The 23,274-nt window shown below is 40.8% G+C and overlaps 1 protein-coding gene and 1 long non-coding RNA gene across 3 annotated transcripts in view; one reads left to right on the top strand and one right to left on the bottom strand.

The window, feature by feature from the left end:
• Window positions 1-23,274, top strand: part of SUGCT (succinyl-CoA:glutarate-CoA transferase) — a 713,960-nt gene that overhangs the window by 411,039 nt on the left and 279,647 nt on the right. The gene's annotated exons all lie outside the window — the stretch shown is intronic.
• On the bottom strand, window positions 1,041-5,637 carry LOC112661522 (uncharacterized). The gene is made up of 3 exons (XR_003137764.3): window positions 5,395-5,637; window positions 4,529-4,870; window positions 1,041-2,803 (listed from the first exon to the last, which is right to left on the bottom strand). It is a non-coding gene; the product is annotated as an uncharacterized LOC112661522 (long non-coding RNA).

The raw sequence follows: 23,274 nt of genomic DNA, 5'->3' as shown, positions 1-23,274 counted from the left end.
AGTTTTATAAATATATATAATATTCATTATATAATATAATATAAGAATATTATTATTTTTTCATTCATACACCTAGGAAAGGAATATTTTTAATCATGTTGCAATATTTGCTTTATGAATGGTCCATAATTTGTTAACTAATTCAGGATTGGATACTAAGATAATTTCCATTTTATGCTGAGACACTACTTTGTACATGCAGCCTTGCATAGATGTCTAATTATTCTTTTATTAAAAACAGGTGAATTTTTATTTTCCTGATCACATTAACTTTAAAATTATTTTGCCTCGGGATCCCTGGGTGGCGCAGCGGTTTGGCGCCTGCCTTTGGCCCAGGGCGTGATCCTGGAGACCCGGGATCGAATCCCACGTCGGGCTCCCGGTGCGTGGAGCCTGCTTCTCCCTCTGCCTGTGTCTCTGCCTCTCTCTCTCTTTCTCTCTCTCTGTGACTATCATAAATAAATAAAAAATTTAAAAAAATAAAAATAAAAATAAAATTATTTTGCCTCATTTTCAGCTTCTCATCTTATGTTTTCTACAACTTTCTAAAACCAATCTTTTAATTTAGTGACCTCGGTTTTATACTGTCTTATATTTTTTACTTTTTCACATGTATTATTTTAGTCCTCCAGATAAGCTATCAGCTTCTTGAAGGGGAGAATCATATTTTATATTTTCATATAAAGATATAAACATATAGTCATGTAACTGATTTGGGGTGTTAATAAAATGTGCTGTGGGTTGTTAGACTATTTTTAGTTGAATAGGCTAAAATCTAAAGAAATTATATAGTTCCTATCAGCCTTGAAAATTTGGTAGCTCACCAATTAAATGTAAATATTGACTTTCTCGATCTTTCCATCATTTGACACATATTATTGAGTACTTTGTGTAGATTATTACAATGGTCACGTTTGAGGGTGCAGCGAAGCACAAGAGACGCTTTCTACATCTAAACATACAGCGAACAACCTAGGTAATATATAATAGATAAAAAATTATTTAGGGCACTCTTGTGCTTGCCCTGGTGTGAGGTTATATGACAGAGTTATTCCATTTAATGAATGCCATGGATGTTGCCCTTTGTGAATATGACAGTCACTGCCACTTTATGGTTTGGACTTTTATTTGATATTTGGTCAGATGATCTAGACTTTCTGTAGACTTGATTATAAATTATGGATAGAAAATATCACATTCTAAAAATAGAACTTCTTTCTGATAATTATGAATAAACACTAATAGGCCCTGGAATAGTCATGAAATTTAAATTGAATATGAGATTAGAGGGAGCATTAAAGAAATGCAAGGGTAGTCTGAAACTTTGTTTAGGAGGAAAACACATAAGTGGTAGGTAAGACTCTGCCTGAGGAGTTTACTATCCAGCTAGGGATTTGGACACAGACAGCTGCTTGGTATGTCAGTTTCCCAAGATGATGCAATTGGGCATTAACATAATTCAAATATGTAAGAAGGAAAAATTACAGTGACTAAAAGGATCAAGGAAAGATTCATTGAGAAAAGGACACAGGGGCAGTCTGGGTGGCCCAGCGGTTTAGCGCCGCCTTCAGCCCAGGGTGTGATCCTGGAGACCCGGGATCGAGTCCCATGTTGGGCTCCCTGCATGGAGCCTGCTTCTCCCTCTGCCTGTGTCTCTGCCTCCCTCTCCCCCCCCATCTCTCTCTCTCTCTCTCTGTTTCTTCATTAATAAATACATAAAATCTTTTAAAAAAGAGAGAGAAAAAAGGACACGGGAGCAGGGCCTTGAGAGATAAGTAGGATATTGGTGTGTGAGTAGCAGCAAGTGAATTCTAAGTGTTGAGGATAGCATGGAGAAGCAGTATAAACATCTGAACATGTTTGTTTCTAGAACATTGAAGGGTCTAGTGTAGTGGGGAGAAAATAGATGAGAGAGAAGATGGGAGAAGAAGAAAAATGAAAACATAGATTGGAGTCTGCTTCTGTGTATTATTCAGTGCCATTCTAAGCAGTTCAGAATTCATTTGCAGGTATTGGAAAGCAACTCTGGGACAGGATGTTAAGCCTAGAATGGCATGATTGGGTTCATTCCTTAGGTTAATACTCTGCCTGTCACAAAGGATAACTTGCAGGGGCTAGACACCGGAGGTGAGAGACGCATTGGGAGTCTACAAACAAAAGTTTAGGATGACTCTCCACAACCATGATTGTTATTTATAGTGTGGCTTTACCACCTGATGAAGAGATATTTCAATGGAATTTAAACTGCCTTGGGGCACGTAGGTGGCTCAGTATGTTAAGCGACCAACTCTCGATTTTGGCTCAGGTCATGATCTTGGGGTCCTAAGATGGAACCCCAAGTCGGGCTCCATGCTGGGTATGGAGCCTGCTTAAGATTCTCTCTCTCCCTCTGCCCTTTCCTGCCTCCTGCTCAAAGAAGACAAAACATCTGTCTTGTATTTTATGTGTGACTTTGGATGTTCCAGTGACTTTATGAGATGTCAGTGCCTCTCTTATTCCGTTCTGCCGTTGGTCATATCTCTTTATAGGAGGCCATGTTACTACTGTCATCAGTGGTGCTAGTGTCATTCAGTATTCCTGATCTCTAGCAGTCCAGATTCATCTTCTCTTCAATACCTAGTCCTTGATGAGTTTGGATTTGTTTTTGTGAATAGGATCTTCTCTCTTCTCCATCTGGTCTCTTTTGACAGGAAGGCAGGAAGAGATGCAGATCCAATCAAGAGCTGTCCATTCCTGCTTGGGTGGAGAACAGCTCCTGCTCACATTTGCTGTAATGATGTCCTCACAGGGTCTTGTTCTGAGACTTAAAAACAACACAGATTTGTCTGAGCACTGTGTAATCATACACTGTGGAGAAAACAGTTAAGACTTGACTGCATGACCGGTACAAATACAACTATACAGATATACTTCTTCTTGGCCCTCAGTTTCAACTTCCTGGGGAAGCTCTCCCTTGCTAAGATACCATGGCTCTCTCTCCCCTTTCCATCCCTCTCTCGCCCTCTCTTCTGTCTTCCCAGGTTCGCACACATTTCACCTCTGTCCTCAGGACCCATTTACTACATTACTAGAGCTCTCCTGGCTAGAAAGTCTTACAGGGGCCCTTCTCTTTCTTCCTGCTTTCTCTTTGACTCATTTCGCCTGCTTCCTTTTTCTCTTTTGTGGTTTTTCTATTCCCTTGGCAGCCAGCTCCATGCCTCTCTTCGGCCAGTGTCCATGTCTTTGCACAGACCTGGTGCTCAGAGGCCCTCACCAAGCCCTTCCCAGGTCCTCTGCATTCAAGTGGGCATGCTGTTGGGCTGGTGGGCACCCTCAGGACCCCCTCTGGATTGTTCTCTTGGGCCACTTTTGTTTTTATGGATTACAACTTTCTTGTTCTCCTTTTCCTCACTCTGCAACTCCCCTCTGCATCCACCCACTCCTCCTCCCACTTTGGTTAAACCCTTGGGATCCCTGGGTGGCACAGCGGTTTAGCACCTGCCTTTGGCCCAGGGTGCAATCCTGGAGACCCGGGATCGAATCCCACGTCGGGCTCCCGGTGCATGGAGCCTGCTTCTCCCTCTGCCTGTGTCTCTGCCTCTCTCTCTCTGTGTGACTATCATAAATAAATAAAAATTAAAAAAAAAAAAAACTTTAAACCCTCAGCGAGGGTTCTGGCCTTTGTGTTGAAAGCTGCTTTCTGCTACCAAAGACAACTCAGTTTCTGCCGAATATAAAATTTTATTTATATTCGCTCAGAATATACTACCTCTTTTTTTTTGTTTGTTTTTAAAGATTTTACTTATTTATTTATTTATTTATTTATTTATTTATTTATTTATTTATGAGAGAGAGAGAGAGAGAGAGGCAGAGACACAGGCAGAGGGAGAAGCAGGCTCCATGCTGGGAGCCTGACATGAGACTCGATCCTGGGACTCCAGGATCATGCCCTGGACCAAAGGAAGGCGCTAAACCTCTGAGCCACCTGGGCCACCCTATCCTACCCCTTTGCGGGAGAGAACCGACTTCCAGGCCAAATGCTACTAGGAATACCATCACGTCTATAAATATGTTCAGCCTATACTTGTATATAACTTTAAAACTTATTTTATTTTATCTGATTTCAAATGAAATGAAATGGCTTATTGAAGTGGCTTAGTGAAATCATGAGGAAGTGTACAATGTCAGCCAGGACATCGTGCTAGGCCGTAATACATATCGACAATCCGGACTGAAGTGTATTTATTTGTTCACAGAACACATGTGCTCGGTTCTGTGGATGTGAGGCAGTTAGAAGGCCCCCTCGCTGACCACAGGGAGCCAGTTTGGTCGGAGGGACGAACGTCAGTATGCATGATTACAGGGTGCTAGGACGGGTGCCGTGACCCAGACATGGACACGTCATCTAGAAAACCCAGATGAGAGTGTCAGTCATTCTGACCCAGGCCGGGCAGCGCTCTGCAGCGGGGCAGGTTGCAGGCCCCGTCAGCCAGCCTGAGCACAGACAGAAGGCCTGGACCACGGAAGCGGCCTCGGGCCAGCCTCGCACCTGTGTGCAAGCCGCGAGACGCCACTCTCTGCTCGATGACAGAGTCTATCACGATCCTTAACCTTGAGCTGCGCGATCTTGGAGAGCCCCCGCAGCCTCGAAGGATCCAGAGGGCCCAAGAACAAAAAGCTTCGATGAGACGCTTGGGAGCTGTTCCCAAGAGGTCATAGGTCACTGTTTCCCATGTCACATCGACACTTTCCCTTGACAGCCTGATAGCAAAGCGGTCACATCTGTTTCTGGGCGGCGAGGCTGTGAATACATCGACGGGGACAGGCGGCGGTTTAGTGCAGCCGGTGACTCGTAAGGAATTTCATATGGAGAGAATTCCGCCCTGTGGTTCTGCAATTAGGGTAAAGAGGAAGTTGCTTTTATTACTGTGGCAGGAGAGGCCCCTCTGCCCTGGATTCCTCTTTCTTTTTCTAATTTGTAACCATTTCCTGGCTGCCCTTCCTTGGAAGTCCCCGATTCTTGAATCCATCCCCTGTGGGCCTGGCCGGGCTGCCTGGGGGGGCTCGCACCTCCTCGGTCCCCAGGGCGGGTGGCCCGCAGGGCCCGGTCCAGCTGTCCCACTGCCACGCGCCGGGGCCCTGCTGGGCTCGCGCCTCTCCTTCCCGTTGACAGCAGGGCCAAGATCAAAGTGCAAGAGGCTCCGTGAAGGGTGACCTCGAACTTGGCCCAAACGCAGCTGCTACCAGGGCAACAGCCTCCATCGCACTCTCCCCGGAGGCAGAGAAGGGAAAAGACAGATTATGTTTAAGGAGAGTTTCACCCACAGCCGCTTCCAACCCCCCACCCCCGCTGGGTTTCCTGAACCCACCATACTCATATTAATCAATTGGTTCAGGGATTTGCAATTTCCTGACCTAATCACAGGATTTGGGACATGCTGATGTCTGTTTATCCGAAGCTGTGGCCGTGATTGCAGCCTCTGCACCGGGCAGAGCTCACATCTGCCCCTTCCCCGGGCCGGGCCTGGGGTGATGCTGGCCCTTCCCCGGAGAGGAGAGGGGGCCCAGTGATCCCCGCCTATGCTGTGGGTGGAGGATAGGGGGCTTCCGGAATGCATGTAGCTTCCAACAGTACTGACAACCAACGTTCATAACGGCCCCAGTAACTTGCGGAGGTGATGGGACAGGTAAGAATTACCTTTGGGCTCGTGTGGCAGGCTTTTCAAAGCTACCTCGCAGCGTTCTGAGTTTGCTTCTGTCATGCTGTACTTACACTCCCTCTCTGCAAAGTGAATATTGGGGCCCTAACGAAGGGGACACACGGACTGGGGATGTAGTTTAAGAGTTAGGGAATAACTGGGAATTGACCAAGAGAAGTAATTCTTTGAGAGAAATAACACAAATTGTGGTTGGCAGAATTTCGATGCTTCTTACCTAGATTCATGTTGCCTCTGCGATAGCACCTCATATGGAACTAACAAGCCTGGAAGGCCGAGGTTGAACAATGCAGCTCTCGCTGAAAGCCATTGGAAATGCCCAGTGTTTTCTTTATCAATATGATTGATTATGTTTTATAACAGATGACAATTCCTCCCCGGACTTGCAGACATCACAGCTGGTCCATGTGATTATGCTGATCCCTTTCTGAAGATAGGGATCTCTGTATTCATCTATATCTGTAGAGATCTGCAGCTACGTATGTCTACCCACACCCTCCCACACAGACTGGTGTAGCACTAACTGGTAGTGGACAGCTGAAGTGGAGACTCTTGCCACGCTCCTGTCACCTTTGCTAAGCTGCCACGTTTGTGTGTGTACGCATGCACGCTTGCCCTTGAACAGAACGTCTGTGTTGTTGGCTGTGCTGCATTTCAAATGCTCTGTTTTCTTTCTCAGAGAATGCTGGTATGTTTTGGAAATACTGAGGATGATCCCAGTCAGTGAGCACCATACTAGGTCGTGGGACAGCACTGCCCTGGGATTCTGACTGTTCGGGTTAGATCTTCCTGGTGGAGTCTTGCTGAACTGGACACTTAACTTCTCTGGGTCTCATATTCCTCACCTGTAAAATGGGGATACTGGGGCACCTGGGTGGCTCTGCTGGTTAAGCATCTGCCTTCAGCTCAGGTCATGACCCTGGAGTTCGGGGATCGAGTCCCATATCTGGTTTCCTGCTCAGCAGAGAGTTACTTCTCCTTTGACCCCCTCACCCCAGCTCATGCTCTCTCTCATTCTCTCTCACTCTCAAATAAATAAATAAATAAATAAATAATTTTTTTAGTTAAAAAAAATAAAATGAGGATACTAATGAATACCACAAAAGGTTTTTAAAAGGATTAAATTAAAAGACATAAAGGATGAAGAGACATGGCTTAGTGCTATGAACTCTGGTCCTGGAGTTGGCGTATGTGGATTTGCATCCTGGCTTTGCTTCTTAAAAGCTGTGTAACCTCTGGAAGTTCATTTAATTCCCTGTGTCTAAGCAAAAAAATAAATAAATAATTAAATAATTAAAAATATATATATATATATATATAATGTAAGGAGCCGAGTGGCTGGCAAATAGTAAGCACTCATTAAATATTTGCTATTATTAGTAAATTACAAAAGCTAAGCAGAGCTTAGCTTAACTTTCTCTTTTTTTAAAGATTTTATTTATTTATTCCTGAGAGACACACAGAGAGAGGCAGAGAAGCAGGCTCCCTTCAGGGAGCCCGATGCAGGACTCCATCCCAGGACCCTGGGATCACACCCTGAGCCAAAGGCAGATGCTCAACCGCTGAGCCACCCAGGTGCCCAGATGTTAACTTTCTTATGATGGGCTGATAATAAAACAATGTCTAAGTCTGAGAGTGAGTGGTTTTTCTAAATCTATTCTAACAACTGATCTGGAGAGTTTAGTGGCATGCCAACGAATATATTCGTTGATATGACCTGCCAACTTCTCAAGACAGTGAATGTAACTGTAGGTTTAAGATAAAAGTGTGACTGCATGCATGTGTCTTAAGGACACCTGGAGTCATTTAGCTTGTCCATGTTTCAAGAACCCGTCTATGGTAAATATGAGACTTAAGTACCGTTCGTATGGTTCCAGCTTCTCTGTACTATGCTTTGCTGTGGGGATAGTTTTAATGACCATTGTTCTGCAGGTAAGAATGAATTTTCTGTTTCAGCAAGAAATCAGACGTTTGTAGAGAAGTTGTATCACATTAATGATATGTACAGTCTGCAGAAAAATGTTCCCTTGTTTTTCCCAAGTTAAATATTTGGCAATTTTTATCTCTAGAATTTCTTGTATATTTTTCTACCTTTCTACAGTTCCACTTCTGAGGCTCCCAAGGGATTTCCCTTCTTCCAGGGTCTCTTCTGTCTAATTCTCTTTGCATACCTTGCCAGAGACACTTACCTAAAGGTTCATTTCATGGCCAGGCCTAATGCTTCCTCCTCCTGACCTAGGATGCTTATCCCCTAAATCATATTTCCATGATTCTTTTCTGCATATCCTGTTCCACTAAACTATGCTATTCTTTCCTAAAGCATATGTTTATATATTATTATTACTATTATTATTTTGGGGGGAGAGGGACTGAGGGAGAGAGGGCAGGGAATAGGCAGAGGGAGAGGGAGAGAAAGAATCTTTTTTTTTTTTAAGATTTTATTTATTTATTTGAGAGAGAGAGAGAGAGAGAGTGAGAGAGAGAGAGAGAGAGAGAGGTAGAGACACAGGCAGAGGGAGAAGCAGGCTCCATGCAGGGAGCCTGACATGGGACTCGATCCCGGGTCTCCAGGATCATGCCCTGGGCTGAAGGCAATGCTAAACCGCTGAGCCACCAGGGCGTCCGGGAGAGAGAGAATCTTAAGCAGGCTCCATGCCCAGCATGGAGCCCCACATGGGACTGATCTTATGACCCTGAGATGATGATCTGAGCCAAAATCAAGAGTCAGATAGATGCTTGACTGACTGAGCCACCAAGGCACCCCCTACTTTTATAAGGTATCTATTTATGGTCACTTCTAAACCATTTGTTTATGGGAATTATCTGGTCTTTCATACAGTGTTTGATATAAAATTTTCAAACTATGGTGGTGCTGGTTTTCCTCAACTCCTGTTGGCATAAACTGTTAGCCTGTCATTTTCTGAGTATTGTGAGCCCCTGGAGCTGCCCCAGTTCTCAAGGAGGGAGAAGGAGTAAGAACTTATAAAATTTCCAGGAGGTGGAGAGGGAGGTAGACCCCCATGGCGATCCACGCTCTCTCCTCTGATCACCGAAATTGTTCCTCTGTCATTTTTTTTTTTTTCACTGAAGTTGCCTTGTGGATTTCTGCATCATCTGAACATCAAGTTTGTAGGTCACAAGAGGCTGCTTTCTGCCATGGCTGTCCCTTCTTCTAGGCCAAGATCCTCTTTTATCCCTTGCTGTTACTCGCTCAAGAGAGGGAGTAAGGGAGTGTGGTGCTGGGCAAGCAGCAGAGTCACTGATAGTCTGTGCACATGCAGTTCAGATGAGCTTCCTTTGGGCGGTAGTCAAGGTGGTGATAGAACATGTTGTGCCCATGCCAGCTTGAGCATGCCCACGGTCACCTGCAGGGTGTTATTGAAATAGACTGCCAGACTCCATCCCTGAGTGTCTGATTTAGGTCCAGGGTTGAGGGCTGAGATTTTGCACTTCTAGACACTTTTTTGAGGAGAACTCATTATATTTGGAAGTTAGGCATTGCTGAACACTAGCTGGTTGTGAAAATGCTCTGTACCTTCATACGTCTGTATGGCTGCTTGTATAGTTTGATGGATCTTGAAGGCTTTCCCCAAATCTTGCCATTCATAATACCGAGGTTAAATGCCACTTCTTTAGTGATCTTTTATGACTCCCACAGCCTGGGCAAAATCAGTTGTTATATGATCTCTTCTCTCTGATTTCTTAGCAATTTACTTCCCCTCATAGTAGTTACACCACCTACACTATAGGAAGTGTGAATATCTTGGCTTTGCTACTTGAAGGCAAATGTATTAGTCTCATTTACTTCACTTCTTCAAATGTTCACTCTAGTGCTTTATTCACACTAGGTTCTGTTGGTGCTTTACCCACCTCTCCTTGGAAATTCACCACCTCTGTGTATCTATCTTCTAGCTTCTGTATGCTAGAAATTTCTAGCTTTCCCTAGAGGACTAAACTTGAATTACTAGAGCCACTTATCTCAGACCAAAGAGCTAGAATTGTCTGGAAGCTTAACCACTGCCCCCCCCCCCCCCCCCAAGCAGAGTGACCTACAGCTAGTACAGTAGTACTAAAGCCCTCACTTTGAGGTGGAGGTTCACACAGGATCAGGCTGAAACAAGGACTTCACTCTAAATCAAACTCTTTTTTTAAAGATTTTATTTTTATTTATTCATGAGAGAGACACACAGTAGAGGCAGAGACATAGGCAGAGGGAGAAGCAGGCTCCCCACGGGGACCTGATGTGAGACTCAATCCCAGGACCCTGGGATCACAACCGGAGCCAAAGGTAGATGTTCAACCACTGAGCCACCCAGGTGCCCCTCAAAATCAAATTTTTCTTTGGCATCTTTTCCTTCCCTATCCTGTTTTTCTTACTTCCTCAATGATTTCTCCTGGGAGTGCTTCCTGAATAAATCACTTATACATGAACTCTTGTCTCAGGGCTGGCAAGTATTGTATAAATGATTAATGAATTAATGAGTGCTTGAAAAGGAATATAACATCATAGTTGGAGCTTGGACTCTGGAGCCAGACTACCCGAGTTTAAATCCCAGTTCTGCTACTTACCAGTTCTGTGACCTTGGGCAAATTATTTAACCTCTTTGTGTTTCAGTTCCTTTATCCATTAAGTAGAGTTAAAATAGTTCTTTTTGCTGGTGTTAAGAGGATTAAATACTTTAATACTTGTAAAGCACTTAGAATAGTTCCTGGGATAGAATAAATGCCGATTAAGTGCTTGTAAAAACAAATTAAAAATAAATGCATTTTCATTTCTTTCAGAAATTAAAACATAAGTAAATCAAAGACATACTATGTTCAATGATAGTAAATATTAAGTAAGATATTAAGAACTTAAAATATTAAGTTCAAAGATAGCCTACTAACCAAAGTAATCTATGGATTCAGTCTAATCCCTTTCAAAATCCCAATGGCATTTTAAAAAATAAATAAAGTCCTAAAGGAACTCTGAATAGCCAAAATAATCTTGAAAAAGAAGGATGAAATTGGAGGACTCACACTTCCCAGTCTCAAAATTTATTACAAAGCTATAGTAATCAAAACAGTGTGGTACTGGTATAAGATCAGACATTTCGTGGCTGTCCTTCATATATGAAATAAACCCTTATATGTGTAGCCAATTGATTTTCAGCAAAGGTCCCAAGACCTTTGGGAAGGAAGTCTTTTCAACCAAAATATTGAATATCCACTTACAAAAGCTTACACTATATACAAAAATTAACTCAGAGTGGATCAAACCCCTTAAATGTGAGACCTACTACTATAATACTGTCTGAAAAAAAATAGGAGAAAATCTCTGTGACTTTAGTTTTGGCAGTGATTATTTTTTTGGACATGATTCTAAAAATACAGACAGTAAAAGAAAAAAAATAGATAAAATAGACTTCATCAAAATTAAAAGCTTTTATACATCAAAAACCACTCTCAAAAGAGTGAAAAGACAATGCATAGAAGGGGAGAACATATTTAAAAATCATATATCTGATAAAGGATTAATATCCAGAATATATAAAAAATACTCCTACAACTCAACAACAAAAAAATCCAATTCAAAAAATAAGCAAGAGATTTGAATAGACATTTCTCTAAAGATAGACAAATGGTCTATAAGTACATGGAAAAATGCTCATCATCATTAGTCATTAGAGAAATGCAAATCAAAACCATACTGAAATACCATTTCACACCCATTAGGATGGCTAGTATAAACAAACAAAAAGGAAAATAACAAGTGTTGGTAAACATATGGAGAAATTGAAACCCTTATGCAATGTGGGAATGTAAAATAGTACAGCTGCTATGGAAAACTGTTTAACAGTTTTTCAAAAAGTTAAACATGGACAATCCCATTTACAATTGCACCCAAAACAATAAAATATCCAAGAATAAACCTAACCAAAGAGGTGTCAGGCTTGTATCTGAAAACTATAAAATACTGATGAAAGAAATTCAAGACAATGCAAAGAAATGGAAAGACCTTCCATGCTGATCATGGGTTGGAAGAACGATTATTATTAAAATGCCTACACTACCCAAAGCTATCTGCAGATTTAATTCAATCCCTATCAAAATATCAAAAGCATTTTCATAGAACTAGAGCAAACAATCCTAAAATTTGAATGGAACCACAAAAAACCTCAAATAGCCCAAACAGTCTTTAAAAAAGAAAAACAAAACTGGAGGTATCATAATTCCAGATTTCAAGTTATATTACAAACTGGTAGTAATTAAAATGGTATGGTCCTGGCATAAAAACAGATGCATAGATTAATGAAATAGAATAGAAAACCCAATAATAAACCCATAATGATATGATTAATATTCTGCAAAAGAGAAATGAATATCCAATTGGAAAAAGACAGTGTCCACAACAAATGGTGTTGGGAAAACTGGTAAGCTCCATGTAAAAGAATGGAACTAGATCACTTTCATTCACCGTACACAAAAATAAACCCAAAATGGATTAAAGACCTAAATGTGAGACCAGAAACCATAAAAATCCTAGAAGAGAGCACAGGCAGTAATTTCTCTGATATTGACCATGACAACATATTTTTAGATATGTTTCCTCAGGCAAGGGAAACAAAAGCAAAAATAAACTATTGGGACTTCATCAAAACAAAAAGCTTCTGCGCAGCAAAGGAAATAATCAACAAAAGTAAAAATCAACCTGTGAAATGGAGGAAGATATTTGCCAGTGACATATCTGATAGAGGGCTAGTATCCAAAATCTACAAAGAACTTATTACAACCTAACACCCAAAAAGCAAATAATCCAATTAAAAAATGGGCAGAAGACATGAACAGACATTTCTCAAAGAAGACATAACAGATGGCCAACAGGCACCTGAAAAGATGCTCAACATCACGTATCATCAGGGAAATGCAAGTCAAAACTACTAGGAGACATCAACTCACATCTGTCAGAATGGCTAAAATCAACACAAAGAGCAAGTGCTGGTGAGAATGTGGAGAAAAAGAAACCTTCGTCCATTGTTGATGAGAATGCAAACTGGTGTGACCACTGTGGAAAATCATGTGGAAGTTCCTCAAAAAATTAAAAATAGGGCTACTCTACCACCCAGTAATCACACTACTATTTACCCAGAAAATGCAAAAACACTAATTCAAAGGGATACCCCTATGTTTATTGCAGCATTATTTATAATAGCCAAGCTCTGGAAGCAGCTCAAATGTCCATTGATTAATGAATGGATAAAGAAGAGGTGGCATATGTCTATTGGAATATTATTCAGCCAAAAGAAAAATGAAATCTTGCCATTTGCAACGGCATGGATGGAGCTAGGGAGTATAATGCTAAGTGAAATAAGTCAGTCAGAGAAAGACAAATACCATATGATCTCACTCATTTGTGAAATTTAAGAAACGAAACAAGCAAACAAGGGAGAAAAAAAAGACACAAACTAAGAAACAGACTCTTAACTATCGAGAACAAACTGATGGTTGCCAGAGGGGAGATGAGTAGGCGGACAGCTGACATAGGTGATGGGGGAAAAAAAGAAAAAACAGTTAAACATGGAATTACCATATGGCCAGTAATTCCACTAGTAGGTATATATTCCACAGAAATGAAAGCAAACATTTAAAAAGATACTTGTATACCAACGATCATAGCAGCATTATTTACAATAGCCATGAAGTAGAACCACTCAAGTGTCCATCACAGATGAATGTATGAACAGAGTGTCTATACAATGGACTATCCTTCAGCTGTAAAAAGGAATGAAATTCTGATATATGCACAACATGGGTGAGCTTCAAAAACATTACGCTGGGTGGAATAAGCGAGACACAAAAGGGCAAATATTTTATGATTCCACTTAGATGGGGTACCTTAGAATGTGCAAATTCATCGAGATAGAAAGTAGACTACAGGTTACTGGGGAGGAATGAGAGTGGAGCCTCACTGTCTAATGATACAAAGTTTCTGTTTAGGATGATAGAAAACATTGGGGAAATAGAGAGTGGTGAGGATTATATAACGTTATGTATGTGCATAATGCAATTGTAGACTCGGAAATGGTTAAGATGGTTAATTTTACGTTATGCACATTTTACCAGAGTAAAAAGAAGATGCATTAATTCTGGCCTTTCTTTTTGCTCTTCCTATTCTGTCTTTGGGACTTTGATATGTGTCTCATTAATGTTTCTTTTCTCATGAAAGAAGGACACATGACTTGTCTATGGGCATCTAAACAAAGTGCTTGAGCAGCCATGAATTTTTAAACCTCCAAATAAAAGCAGAGAAATGGAAAAACACTGTGGATAAACATAAATAAATAAATAGATTATTTGAAAATTCTTTAGGGTTAGTCAGAATTTGTTATAACCCCATGAGTGCAGTGAGTCAAGTGTAATTATTGATGCCATAAAGCAGTCTGAGCCTAGAGTTTTCTTCAGCTTTACCGTTTATGATTTTATAAAAGCTGTCCATATGGGTTCACTTGGTTTGAGCTCATAGGCAAATTGGTCTCCAGCCAGATGCTCCATCTTCTTATGTATCACACCTCTCCATAGAGCTGAAACGTTCCCCTGAAGAGAAACTTTTAAAAATCCCACAGACTCTAATTTAGATTTGGCAATCACTGTGCTGTGATAAATAATGCTTTAAAATTTCCAATGTCTGGTGTCTTAGTTGCTGTGTTGTTTGTATCTATAAGCAAAAACCCTAGACATAAGAGTAAATTAAATCTAATAGAGTCTCTCATTGGCCAAGATTGTTCTTCCCACCCCATAGTCTTGGATCCTTCTCATTTTTATTATAAATAGTGAAGTGAAATGAAAGAAGTAAGGAGGAAAGAAAGTTCATGTGCTCATGAGATGGTGTTCCTTAGGAATTGGTTGACAAGTTTGAACACTCATGACATTTACTGAGAGGTCTTTGTCTTCACTTCTTATATTTTACATCTTTATTTTAAGTCTCTTTGGCCTTCTTCTGACCAGTCCAGTGTTGTGGGTCTGTGGGACAGAGGACTGACCCACTCACATGTATATCATCTTACATCCAATTTCATCATAAAGAGATACAATAGGAACTAAAGGCCAAATTCCCTTTAGCAATAACTTTCCCAAATTCAGCCAGTCTCACACTTATTTCAAGCAAAACTACTCTAAGTCCTTTCTGGAACAAGACAAAGGCATAAAGAGACAAATCAGTTATATGTTAAACTATTAAAACGAAAAAAAATCAAACATGCAGTAGTATTTTTTTTTTTTTTAATCCTTGCTACTTGGATTCCAATCAGCTCCTCTTTTGTCATTCATTGGTCTAGGGTTCTTAGGTGAAAGGGGAGTTTGTTATAAATTAGCCTGTTTGAAACATCGTGATGTTTGTTACTGGTGGATCTGTTCCCAGAGAGGGTATATATTATATATCTCTTCATTCAATGTGCATGGAGTTAACTCTGACAAGAGATGAGCAGCCCTGAGTATGTAGCTAGGTTGACCAAGTAGATTCTTGCTTAATACCCACTGGTTAAAAATTTGAGCACACGCATATGCCCACATATATATCCATGTACACATCATACATTCAAGGAGAATTATGTATATTCCCCCTGCTGTTTGGGTAGAGGGACCTGCCAAACAGTGACATGGCCAATGGACACAGAGACAGAACAAGAAATGGGCACAGGGCAAGCGGGAAGCATCCATTAAGGTTTTACTGGTCAAACCAATTTTGGGAGGTTAATTGCTCTCTCCACACAAGGCAGAGAATTATTCTCACCGAGTTAACAGCATCGCAGCATATTCCCTATGGCAACCACAGAACTCCTGGGCAGTCTCTCAGGAGTGATATATCTTGTTAAGTGGAAATCCTATGCCCCAAAGGTCTTAGATTCCGGAGTAGAGATTATACTGATAGAGACAAATTGGTTATTTCCACCCCACCCTCCAAACCCCCACTGTTTGGCTTTGTATTGAAAATTGAAAGTAAACCTTTATTTATTTACCTTTACTGCAAGACTTGCATGGTGAAAGTTTGTTGATGTGCAGTAAATCCCTAGTGGGAAATTACTAGAACTAACAAGACTAGGAATATTTGTTTTCAAATGGATTTTTAAATTGACCTTGATAGTTTTCAATGTTTCTTAATTAGTGTTTGCAAATCTGCTGATTTTATGAAAAATCTGTTTCTTGCTGTATTAGAGTATAGCATCACAACAAAATTAGCATTCCATATGTTGTTTTGTTAAACATACTTGGTGACTTTCTTTAAAATCCTTTGGGAAATGTTTTGAAATTTGTTGAAACAAATATGCAACACTTGAAATTAAATGGTGATTATCACCACATTGTTCTTTCTTTAAAGCATCGTCTTGTGCTTGGATTCGTTTAGGAGTGCTATCACTGAACACATACCCTTCAGAAATTACTCATGAATGGGGAAGGCTTAGATACCAGCCTTTCAGCCTAGGTATGTAAAAGCAGTGTGCTACGGAATTGTAGCAATGCCATGATGCCGTGATGAGCACATCTATACTACCAACGGCTGGTGTGCCAAATAACAATCTTAAAAAGGACTTCATTTAGGTTTTCTCTAAGTGGAATGAGGAAATTCAGCTCCCCTTTCTTAAAATCTCCTTCAGAACTCTCAAATAGAAACAGAAGAATATATTTCATCTGAAATTTGAGAACTGGGTTGCCCTCCCATTGGTAGCACTAATCATTAACATTTAGTCATTTATTGCATCTGAGGTGTGGCAAGAATTATCATGTCCATGTCTTTCTTCATTTCAGGCTTAAAATGTAGTCAGTAAACAAATTGAACATCTACTATGTGCCAGGCGGTGTGCTTGGGACTGAGGTTTCTGATAGGAATAACCCAGTGGATAGGTGCTCTACTTGGAGGGCATCACAGTTTAGCAGGGAAATAATGGGTAGCACCCCGGGGCTCAGGGGAAGAGCTCAGAGACTTCACAGAGGAGTAGATGCTTAAGCCTAAAAGCAAATGCACATTCACCAGATAGAAGAGGCAGGAATGGATCTTCCAAGAGAAGTGCCTGATTCCTGGGAGGCAGTGAAGCATAAAAGGTTGCAGGATGTTGGTGATGGTGTGATGGCCTGGGGGTGGGGGAAAGCACTTGAAAAGTAGGTGGCTGTGTTTTTCTGCCATGCTGAGGAATTTAGACTTCGTCTTGTAGGATATGATGAGATTCTGAAAAATTTGAAGGAGGGACGACAGATATTGATCAGTTGTACGAGACAAATGTGAAGAGGCTGAGCACACTGGAAGTGAATCCTAACAGTAGGAATTGTAACGCTGTCCTCTAGGGGCACCTGGGTGATCATCTACCTTCTACTCAAGTCATAATCTTGCGGTCCTGGTTGTAATATTGGGGTCCTAGGAACAAGCCCAAATCAGGCTCCCTGCTCAGTGAAGAGTCTGCTTCTCCCTCTGCCTCTGCCCCTCCCCCCTACTTGTTTTCTCTCTCTCTGTCTCTCTATTTCTCTCTCTTTCTTTCCATCCCTCTAATAAATGGATTAAAAAATTATAAAAAAAAATAAAGGGGGTTCTCCCCTTTTGAGGCCTGAGAGAGATTTAGGAAAAATTAATTTCACTTGAAGGAATGAAGGTCAGAGGGAAGGACTCATGGTGAACTCCAAAGTTTGTGGTTGTACTTACTGGGGAGATCATTGTTGGGGAATAGTAGAGGTTTTGGGGGGGGAATAAAAGGTATTCTATTTTGGACATGCTGAGCTCAAGGTTATTGTGGAACGTGTAGGAAGTTTGGTTCCTTGCCTTGGTTAGGATAGCTGAGTGTTTCCTGCCTCCCTGTGGCAGTTAGGACTTTTCTTCCAACGAGAGGAGGGTCCAGGGAAGTGAGTGGAGGGTTAATGCTTATCCTCTAGTAGCAGCTGAGCACCGCTAGCATGCATGTGCCACTGAATGGGCTCTTTCCAGCCTCTTGTCCTGTGGGTACCCATGGCACAGAGCTTGCTAATGTGGGGACTCCTCCTTTGCCTGTGCCTTCCAATTACCCTGTCATGCTGGCCCATGGTCAGACTCGAAGAATTTGTTAAAAGTTTGGCTCCTTTCTTCTTTGCGGCATTTATGGCAGTCATCTCTTCTTTCCACACTCTGCTAAAGGCGACATATTGCCTGGGCCCCACCTCTTCCCAGAAGGCTGATCCCTTTGGAATTTCATTCACCTGATTGCCCTGCTTCTTTGAACTCTAGGATGTGCTCAAGAAAAGTCATGGTTTGTAAATTCTTTGTTTTTTCTCAGTTGTTAGGATAAGAACCTCTTGTGGCTTTCTGAAATCTCAGTGGAAGCAGTGCTCCCTCTATAGAAACTGGGTGTTATTCTGTATGTTGGTAAATTGAACACCAATAAAAAATTAATTTATTTAAAAAAAATAACATAATAAACATAATAATAATAAAAAAAGAATCCATTTTGATAATTAAAGAACAGGTGATTACTTTACAGCATGATCTGAAAAGACAGCTTCTGGCAGGTGGTCACAGTTAGGACCATAGGTACATGTGAGAGACTTTTCTAGATTGTTGCTCAAATCAGAACTGTTTCCATTAGGCTGCCTTTGCCTACAGTCTCTCTTAGCCCTCAGGACCATGAGGACACCACCTTGCAACTGGAAAACATAAAGCAAAAAGCAAAACAAACTATACTGTGTCCCTAAGCCTCTAATAATTCAATATGGACATACTGGTTTGGAAACTCAGATCATGGCAGTTAAAAACCTAATAACTAAGCCACAATAAATATGGAGGAGGGGATAGTTGGACACATACATTGTACTTCTCTTCCATGAGTTAGATGGGGGTTGGGGGTTGGGGGTGAGGGTGAGAGTGGTCAGCACACTTTCTCTGTAAAGGGCTGGCTGGACTGTAGAGATTTGAGGCCTGGCAGGCCTGATAGTCTGTGGTGCAGTCACTCTCCTGCCACTATAGAACCAAAGGAGCTGCAGTTAATACACAAGCAAACGGGTGTGGCTGTGTTCTAGTAAAACTTTATTTATAAAAGCAGGTGGCGGCTGGATTTGACTATAGGGCTACAATTTGCTAGCCCCTGAGTGGTGGGGTTAATTCAGAAAATTTGGCACACTATGCCACCATTTTGGCATGAAAATCTATCTATATCACATGCTTTTGCAAAGAAACTCATTGAACCCAGGCCTAGCCTAATGCAATGAATTGAAATATTTGCCTGTGAGACAGGAATCCTCTAGGCTATAAATGGCATTTAAAAGCAATAATTGTCCATTGGGTTGTCATCATAAGTCCTTTGTGGAACAAGACAGAGAACCAATGATTATACAAACGATTGTATGTAACTGAAAAGAAAGAAACATACCAAAATATTAATCTTTCTTAGATCTGAGCTGTTGAATTGTAGGCAATTTACTTGTTAAAAATATTCAAACTTTCAAACAATAAGCTTGTATGACTTTTATCATCACCTCAAAATTATTTTAAAATAAAATGACACTGGGACACCTGGTGGTTCAGCGGTTGTCTGCCTTCAGCTCAGGTCATGATCCTGGGGTCCTGGGATCAAGTCCCGCATCGGGCTCCCTGCAGGGAGCCTGCTTCTCCCTCTGCCTGTGTCTCTGCCTCTCTTTCTGTGTCTCTCATGAGTAAATAAATAAAATCTTTAAAAATAAATAAATAAATAAAAAGTAAAATGACACTAACATATGAATGATGGGGGAAAGGAATGCATTCTAAGTTGTTCTATATGTAAGAATTCATGTTAATATATTCTGCTTTCTTTCCTCAAGTCACTAATCAGAAACTCAGTTTCCTTTCTTGCTAGAGATTTATCCATTCCTTTAGACTATGACTTAACATTTTGAGAATGAAAATCATTTTTTAATATAAAAAAGGTTTACCATTACTAAGTCCTGGGCTGGTGGTTCTTGTGAGCATGGCCTGTCACAGGAGAGGTTGGGCATAACGTCCTGTGCCCAAGGATAAAAGGACTCAGATCTCCCTAATAATGAGTTTTCCTTTCTGCTACTGAATTGGACACTCTGAGAGATATTTATTAACTAAGGACAGCCATTTCGTGTATTGGGAATGAAGATAATTTTCCAGCCTCCAAATACCTAGATAAAAGACACTTGCTAACTGTGTTCTCTTAGAAGTAGAACTGTATCCAACTTCCTGTGCTGTGGGAAGAATGATAATCGAGGCTGGATAACAGTGCCCTTTGACTGGAAGCAGTGGATCCTGCAGAAGGAGAGTGGGCACTGGAAACACGTTGTGGACGTGGGCAGGTATCATTATCAGGACTGGCCTTTGGACAGTTGGAAAATAGGCAGGATTCCTTGTTATTGTCTTTCTACCCTTTCCTTGTATTCTCCCAATTTGGTATTACTACGCAACCACTATTAAGAATCTAGGACACAGCTTTTGTCCCCTAGATCTCTTTTTTTTTTATCCAGAGGCTGAGGGAGCCTGCTTTGTGCTTTAGACACATTGGGCAGAGTCTGTCAGTCAACTAATTCATGAAACATGTTGATGATCAGTGACCAAGTTGTGATACTCCCAGGTGTATTCTGCGTTGTAAAAAGGAACATGGTTTTGATGAAAGGAATAAAGGATACAGCTTTGTTGGGATCTCATCTGTCACCACCATATCTTATGTTCACCCAGCGTTTCTTTCATTGAGCAAATCTTTATTAAACATCTGTTACATGCCAGGCACTGCTTTAAGTATTGGGTGAAGGACTTCATGGCTCTGCTTTAGGTAGAAGCTGCTGTGACCTATCATAAGCCATTGAACAGTATGATCATCGTGTTGCTTCTCTGCTTGGACCCTTCGATGGCTTTCCATCACAATCAGCAGGATTTCTGGGATTGTATATAATGTGATCCAAGTCAACTCTCTCACCTTATTTCCAACCTCTATTCCAACTTTGTCACTTTGCTCCAGCCGCACTGACTCCCTTAAAGTTCCTCAAACAAGCTAAGCAAGCTCATGCTTCAGGATTCTTGTGCAGTGATCCTCCCTTATTACGTGGTTTTGCTCTCCACGGTTTCAGTTACCCACGGTCAGTCAGGGTCCAGAAGCAGATGGTCCTCCTGATGCAGTGTTAGAAGGTCAGTAGGAGCCTAACACTATGTCACAAGGCCTATGTCCTTTACGTCACTTCCTCTCATCACATAGGCATTTTATCAACTCACGTTATCACAAGAAGAAGAAGCATTACAATAAAGGATTTTGAGCGAGAGAGAGAGAGAGAGACCACATTCACATAACTTTTATTACAGTATATTGTTACGATTGCTCTATTTTATTATTAGTTATTGTTGTTAATCTTTTATGGGTCCAATTTATAAATTAAACTTTATCATAGGTATAGGATAGGAAGAAATATAGTATTTATAGGTTTTGGTTCTGTCCATGGTTTCAGGCATCCTCTGGGGGTCTTGGAGTGTATCTCCCATGGATAAGGCGGCGGTGGGGAGGCTGTTGTATTTGCTATTCTGTCTTTATGAAATAATCTTTCTATAGACAATCTTGGGCTTCATCCTTCATTCGGGGCTCTGCTCAAACTTCACCTCAACAGAGAAGTGTTACCCGATATGGTGTTCTTCCTTTGTTCCCTGTTCCCTTTCCTGGCTTTATTTTCATCATATTATTCATCAATACTTGGTTTTCATATATTGTGTTTGTGTGTGTGCATGTGTGTGTACACAAGTGTTTGTGTGGATGCGTGTGGCCTTCCTTTCCACCAGGATATAAATGCCGTGAAGTCAGTTATTTTATTGTGTTCATGATTATGGTTCTAGCATCTAGAAGAGAGCTTGGGCATAATATTCAAACAACAAATATTTGTAGATTGTTGAATGACTGTGCTTCACTTGGAGCATCAACAATTCAGTCTTCTTAATCTTGAGTTCTTGTCTCCTGCCCAACACATAATCAACTAAACAAAGAAGGAATAGCCTAACTACAGCAAAAACACTTAGTAAGGGAATTCAGTCATAAGGCCCAGTTAGTTACCAAAGATACAACTAATATTAGATCCTCAACTTCCTTTCCTAGAGCCTCATTTTCAGGACATTTGGCCGTTGTGACTTTGGTTTGGCTCTGCTGTTATTTTTACATGGTGTTAATGTGTTCCTGACATATTTCAGAGACCAGGCTTGTCATTTACTTTGAGGGGTCCCATGAATTTCTCTCTTACACTTTTGAAATGAAATTTCAGAATTGACTCAAATTTATTGTTTCAATCAAAATGGATTTGATTTACAGATGTCTGATCCCTTAAAAACAGATCTAAAAAAAGAAGGCTTCCATCAACTTCAATTCTTGTTTTCTTGTCTCCTCGAAACAAGAACTAAGAACTTTCTATAAGACATTTTCTATAAGACTTTATTGTGTTGAAAACATCAGTGCATGTTAAACTAAGTACATTATATTTGCGTATGTTTTAAGGTTCATTTCATCGGGGAAGTAGTATAATCCACTAGCAAGTTGTGTATGCCTTTTCAGAATGTGATTATTGCTCGTAAAAGTGGTTTTAATTGAAAATTTTATGTCATGGATAGCCTATAGTAGTCGTAGATCCACATACCTATATTTATGTGTCTATAATTTATTTTTTAAGATTCCCTATACAACACTATTTTGAAATTACTAAAGGGGTTTTCTTTAATTTTTTTGTTATTCATCTGGGTAACTTAAAAAAAATATTGCCGTTATGTTCAACTGTTGGCACCGTTGCAGGCAACCAAAGGCTTAAGAAAATTATTCCCCCTCCTGTCCCCTCCCAAAGCCACATCTAAAAAGGTCACAAAAGGAAACACACAATTCAAATAATCTCCATGCTGTATCTGAGATTAACTTGGACACAGATGTTTTAACTTATAGTTTGAACTGGCATAATATATACATTTAACAAAATCCTGTTTTGTATTGCTTCTATAAACACTGAAGTCTGATAAAAGTGTATTGATTTTTCTGCTATTTAAGAGCTTTTGAACCAGTGCTTAAAGTGGGTTTTCTCCAAGGCCTAAATTAACTCTTTCAGCTTTTGCCTATGGTTTCCGTGTAGGGGTGGGTGTGCATGCAAGTATGTGTTTGTTTATGCTTGGAATGGATTAGAATGGCAAACCATTTTGTGGTCTGCAATATTTTACTTGCTCAGGATAATCATTAGACTTTGTTCTTGATTTTTTTCTTAGAAGATGAAATGATTCAACACTGTTCATTACTGTTCATTTCCTAACCACACTGTAATCGTTATAAGGCCTGCATATTATCTGAAAAGTCACTGAAAATATTAATGCAACATGAATAGGGCTTGCCTCCCCCACTCTGGGCATTTAAATAAGGACATCATACTTCCTCCTCTGGGTCCTCAGGCCTCCAACTAACCTTAACATGCGGGCTCTTTAGGAAGTGACTCAGAGGACATCCATCTAGTTTAATTTTTTCTTGCTTTCAAAGCCATTCTCACCATCTCTTCCTCCTTTGCCCACATTCACACACCTCGCAAGGTCAGCTCCTCACCTTGTAGGGGGCACAGCAGCCACCACAACAGGACCAGAATTGTGACG

This window comes from Canis lupus, chromosome 18, assembly GCF_003254725.2.
Source record: "Canis lupus dingo isolate Sandy chromosome 18, ASM325472v2, whole genome shotgun sequence".
Lineage (NCBI taxonomy): Eukaryota > Metazoa > Chordata > Mammalia > Carnivora > Canidae > Canis > Canis lupus.
The sequence above is the reverse complement of the archived record's forward strand: the minus strand, read 5'-3'. Positions and strand labels throughout refer to the sequence as shown.